Source organism: Alligator sinensis, unplaced genomic scaffold (genome assembly GCF_000455745.1).
Source record: "Alligator sinensis unplaced genomic scaffold, ASM45574v1 scaffold402_1, whole genome shotgun sequence".
Lineage (NCBI taxonomy): Eukaryota > Metazoa > Chordata > Crocodylia > Alligatoridae > Alligator > Alligator sinensis.
In genome coordinates this window covers 1,619,413-1,624,904 of record NW_005842089.1, presented here as the reverse complement: position 1 = coordinate 1,624,904, position 5,492 = coordinate 1,619,413, and the positions used below count along the sequence as shown (strand labels likewise).

The 5,492-nt window shown below is 58.1% G+C and overlaps 1 protein-coding gene across 1 annotated transcript in view; it reads left to right on the top strand.

Annotated features, from left to right (window-relative positions):
* FSCN1 (fascin actin-bundling protein 1) overlaps positions 1–5,492 on the top strand; it is a gene marked incomplete at its 5' end in the record, with an annotated part of 19,600 nt that overhangs the window by 605 nt on the left and 13,503 nt on the right. The gene's annotated exons all lie outside the window — the stretch shown is intronic.

Below are 5,492 nucleotides of genomic sequence, written 5' to 3'. Positions count from 1 at the left end.
CGCGCCAAGGTAGGGACGGACGGACGGGGCGCTTTCCTGCGGCAGGGAAGCCCTGCCTGGGGTTCAACCAACTCCCCTGCGAGAGGAGAGGGTGCTCCCTGCCCGGGGGTGGTTTCCTGGGGGTGTCTAAACGAGCCCCCTGGGGTCTCCCTGCCCCCCCCCAGAGATGCAGGTGCCTGGGGTGGTCCAAACACCCACCCCTGCCTGGGGAAGGAGAGGGTAGGATTGGCCCTGGGTGATCCCTGCCCACGAGATCCAGGTGCTTGGGGTGGCTTAAACAGCCACCCACTTGGGGAAGGAGGGGGCCTGGGTGATCCCTGCCCAGGGGTTTTAATGAGCCCCCGCTGTGGGGGAGAGGGCAGGGAGGCCCCTGGGTGAGCCCTGCCTGGGGGTTTAAACCAGCCCCCCTGGGGGAGGAGAGGGCAGGGAGGCCTGTGGGTGAGCCCTGCCCTGGAGATTTGGGTGCCCAGTCCCTGCTGCCTGGTGGAGGAGCTGGAGCTGATTTCCTTCCCCCCCCACGCACTGCTCCAAAGCCCTGTGTCGTGTCCCCCTCCCCCATGCTCATAGCCTGTCTCCCCCTGGATGGCTTTGCCCCTCACCATGGCCCTAGCCCCCAGAGCGGTGCCTTGGACTGCCCCTTGCCCCCATCCCCATGCACAAAGCCCTGCCCTAGCCAGGAATGCATCTGCCTGGCCTTTCTAAGTGCCCTCCCCACACCAGGCACCCCCAGGCTGGCAGTGGGCTGCACAGCTGGAGCTGTGGGACCAGTGCGGGGCATGTGGGGCTGGGTGCAGAGGTGAGAGGGGGGCCTTGATCTGCACCTTGCTGGTCCCCCAAGGTGGGTGCAAGAGCCCCAGGGATGGCTGGGGGAGGGGAGAACTGCCCCCTTGCATCTCGTCTCCACTGACCAGCCAGGGTGGCTGGGGCAGATGCTAAAGGCTGGTGCAGGCGTGGGGCTGGGCGAGGGTGAGCTGGACTGTCCCTCCTGTAGAAGAGGGATTGCAGGGAGCTGCTGCTCCAGCCTTTGTGCCTCCTGCTGCGGTGGCTCAGATGGGAAAGCCAGATGTGGGGAGCGGAGGGGGTGGGGAGGCCTGGTCCCAGCCGCAGGGAAGGCCGTGAGCAGATGCGAGGCCCTTGCGGTGGCTTTGCAGGGTGCGGTGCTGGGGCTGGGAGCCTGTGCAATTGGGATGCCTTGCCTTCAGGGTTTCTGAGGGGAGGGGGGTGCCTCCAGCACCGGGGCTGTTCTGTATTCAAGTCCCACCTCCAAAAATCCTCGTCTGGAGGGGGCTGGGAGCTCGGTCTGGCTCCTTTGTTCAGTGGTGCATGGCTGGGAATACCAAATCTGTGGGCTGCCGCTGCATTTCCCTGGACCCGATCCTGCCTCTGAGGCTGGGGGGTGTGGGGGAGAGAAGGCTGGAGCAAGCTGCACAGGCAGTGGCTGCTGCTATGATCCCTTCGCAGAGCATCTCTGGGTCATCCTGCCCTGCCCCTGGGAGCTTGCCCCTGATGCTCTCCTTGTGGAGGTGCATGTGCCTGTCCCCCAGACATGCTCTAGTTTGCCTTCTTGCTCCACTCAGTACGTTTCTTAGAGGGGAAAGGGAAGAGCAGGTCTTCCCGGGCTGTCCCAGGACCACGAGAGCAATTAGCTGCAACACAGTCTTGTTTCGGTCCCCTTCAGCCAGGGAAGCTGCTTCCGCTTGGTTAATCTGGCAGGCAACAGCCAGCAGCGGTGGAGCTGCAGCAGCTCAGCTAGGGCCTATTCCATCCTTTCCCAGGTCCCTTGTTGACTTCTCCTTCTCCGCCCCCAGCTGGAAACAACCTTGCTTCCAAGCAGTAATTGGAAATAAAACTAAAAAACACATGGCCAAGGCAGGCTCCTCTTGGCGGCCTTTTCCCCGACTGGGCTGATAAGCTCGTCCCTGATACTGAAAAGGCCCCTTGGAGATGAGTGAACGGGGTTGGCATCCGAAGTGCTGGTCTGGCGCTGGGCCTAGAGGTCTGCCTTGAGCTGGCTCGGCAGGATCCTGCCGTCCTGCCTGCCTCCTGCAGCCTGGTGGCTGCCTTTTGTCTCTCGACAGCCAGCAACAGCGAGGAGGAGTTGGGTGGGAAACCCAAAGTGCCTGTTGCACAAAAGAGCGCAACCCTGGACCAGGTCCTAGCGCAGGCAGTGGCATGTGCCACCATTAGCATTGCCTCTCTGTGGCTGGGATTTGCTCAGCTGAAATCAGTGTTGGATGCACAAAGGCCTCTGTGGCAAGGGGGGCTGGGGCAGGAAGGACTGCTTCCTGGAGGAAGCCTGTCACAGCTCCCGCTGCCTGGGCTTGTCCATGCCTTGAGCACACCCAGCCCCGAAGAGGGTTGGAAGCAAACTTGGCCAAGTGCTGAGTCGGCAGCGCTCGCTTGGCCTCTCCCCAGTCCCTTCGAGCTGGGCGGTGCTCTCCTGCCTTGGAAGCTGTGATTCCTCGCTAGCCTGGGTGGGAGGCTGCAAGGCCTGGGGGTGCTGGAAAGCAGGAGGTCCCCTTGGATGCCTGGGAGGCACCGCTTGCGTGCTTCAAATCCTGTCTGAGAAGGAGTCCTTTAGACATCCCTCTGGGCTGGGAAGAGCACGGTCTCCATTCCTCGGTGCCAGCTGGGGGAGGGAATGGTCCCTGGAAATTCAAGCTGTCCCCAGCATCTGGAGGAGCAGGAGGGGCCTGCGTGACTTAAGCTCTTCTGACAGCATAAAAAATGCATAATCCTGGTGGATGATCTGCTTTCTTCCCCCCATCCCCAGAGCTTCCTGTGAAGCTGTTCCCAGGCTAACTAGTTGCAGACAGTCTGTGGTAGTCTCAGTGCTGCCTATGGCTAGCTGGGCTGGGGGGTTCTGCAGTCCTCTGTGTCCCGAAGGGAGTAAAGGCCCAGCCAACTGGATGTGTGGGGAAGCCTGCCAAAGCAAGCTTTCTCCTCTGGGAGCTGGCCAGGAACCCTAGGGCTGCGCTCCCAAACATCGGTTCCAGCATCCATCCGACGAGGGTTAAAGCTCAGACTGGTGGGGGGGTTGCAAGGGCTGTTTCTGCCTGCTGTTCTCCGCTGAGCAGCAGCACTTCCAGCTCTGGATGCTGGCTCTGCCGTAACAAAGAGGCTTTTGTGGGGATTTGGGTCCCTGAGGCTGGAGTGCTGGCTGCCTCCCCAGCTCTGCTGAGCTCCTACCAGATGTTCCCCTGGCCTGCTCGTCTTCCAGCGTGGGGCTCTTAGACCTGACTCCAGTTTCCTGTTGAACTTGCTGGGACGCTAGAGTGAGGTACCTGGTGGGGTGCGATCTCTCACTTTGATGTTCAAAACTAACTTTTTCCGCTGTGGTCTCTCTTTTTGGGGGAGTAATATGTGCATTTTCAAATCCACGTGCCAGAATTGGGGAGCTCGAGATTGGGTTTTGGGATGGGGAGGAAGCAATGAGAACTGCCTGCATGAGCCATTGGTGCAAGCAGGCTCTCTGCCGGAGGGCTCCTGATTGCAGAGCAGTATAGTGAGGGCACTAGTCTAGTGCTCAAGCTAGTCTTACCCAGGGGCAGTGCAGGGGACTGGGGTGGGACTCTGGGGCTCAAGAGGTTAACTTAGCCTCCATTTTAGGGAGTGAACCAGCAAATCGACTTAATGGGCATCATGAAGGGGCTGGAACTCTATCAAAGACCACGAAACCACATTTCTCTATACACCAAGGAGAATGGCTGCTGAAAGCTTCTCCTAGGGTGGTACTGCTTCCTGGGCCCTGCAAGCTTTGCTTCTTCAAAGCTGTCTCCACTTTAGTCCAGTTACCAGGCTTAACCCCAACAAGCTTTCTCTTCCTGTTACTAGTGGCTTGGCTGAGCCCTTGAGGTGCACCGACAGAGCTCTGCAGGGAAACCAGTCCAGGGTGGTAGGGTCTGGGGAGGGGAGCAGTCCTGCCAACCAAACCAGAGACTCTGGGACCAGGACACAATTGCAGCCTCCAGAGCTGGAACGAAGTTCAGCTCAAGGGGTACAGAGGAACCAACTTTTTCTCTTAACCACAAGCCTCCTGAACCTTTGCCCAGATGAGACTCCTGGTCTGCATGGGAGTTCATGGCTTCCTGCATGTGCTTCATAAACTTTGGCTCATGTGGTATCCCTGCAAGTCTCCGGTTCTTCCGGCTGATGTGTGGCCCTGCCTGCTCTTAAAGCAGCAGAGCCTGGGTGGACAATGGAGGGGGGTCATTGGGTACAGCTAGCACGGGTCCATGTGGTCAGTCTGCAAGGCACAGCTCCCTTCAGGTGGCATTACTGTGTCCGTCAGGAACGGAGCAACACCTTTCAGGGAGGGGATGCTTCTGCTTGGGTGCTGGGCGGCACGTTTGCAAGCATCTCCCAGCTCCGAGCCCCTTGCTGGAGGGTTGCAGCTTCTGAGTTGCCCTGCTCTGTCTGTGTGTTGGCTGCTTTGGCTTCATGCTTGCCTCTTGCTGTTGCAAGAGTCAAAGATCTGGGCTGTCGCAGACTTGTTGCATGCTTGGTGCTGCTAGGAAAAAAAAAAAAAAGAGATTCCTTGGAAAAATGTTCTGAAGATTGAGGCCTTTGGCCGCTGCTAACCAGCAGGCATGTGAAGATGGAAGTGGCCTTGCTTTTGAAGGTTAGAGTTTAGCCTTATTGGTTTGGTTCAACATGTAAGCAAACCTTCAGCTGCTGGGGTCAGGGCTGGTCTCGTCCCTCCATCTGTAAAGGCCAGACTGTGCCAGGCGCTATACCTTGGCTGGGGGCTTCTAGACATGACTGCGTTACAAAAGAGATGCAGTAGTGGACAAGCGCAACAGACCCGATGCATGCTTTGGAGGGTCTGCATTGCAAGGTACTGCAGAAATAGGATACGTGTGCTAGGCTGCACCTTTTTTCCCTGCTTGGTCTCTTCCCTTCAAGCACTGGGCAATAATTAATACTCCCTCCTCTGCACCTCTTCACAGCATATTTGAGCTGGAATCTGAGCCGTGGGAGCAAAACGAAAAGCCGGGTGTGCGCATGCAACTCTATCCCTCCCCACATGCCTCTGAGCGCCCTCGGAGCCTGCTTTTCATAGCGTGCGCTAGCACAGGCTGCAGAAAGCCGGAGGCCTGTTCCCTCTGTTTTGAGAAGGCAGCTGTTTCCAACACTTCTACAGCCAGATCACAAAAGAGGCCCTTGGTGGATCCCTTGGGGTGAACCTGCAGTATAGGGCAGGGTGCTTTGCCATTGAGTAATGAGACTGGAAAACCTTGAATGTGGGCACGGAGCCCCTGTCTGTGCTAGGGGTTCTGCTGGCACTGCTTGAACACTTACACTGGCAAAACCACTTGGACCAGTATTGCTTCTTTTGCTGGGAGGTGGGGGAAGTGGCTTTGTATGGAAACAAAGGGGAGCCTTGTTGGTACAGCTGTGCCTGCTCTTGGACTATTTCCATGATAATGCAGCAGTGGTCTTACAACGGGGACATGCTCCTGGTTGTCGGAGAGGAAGGTGCTGGCAGCCAT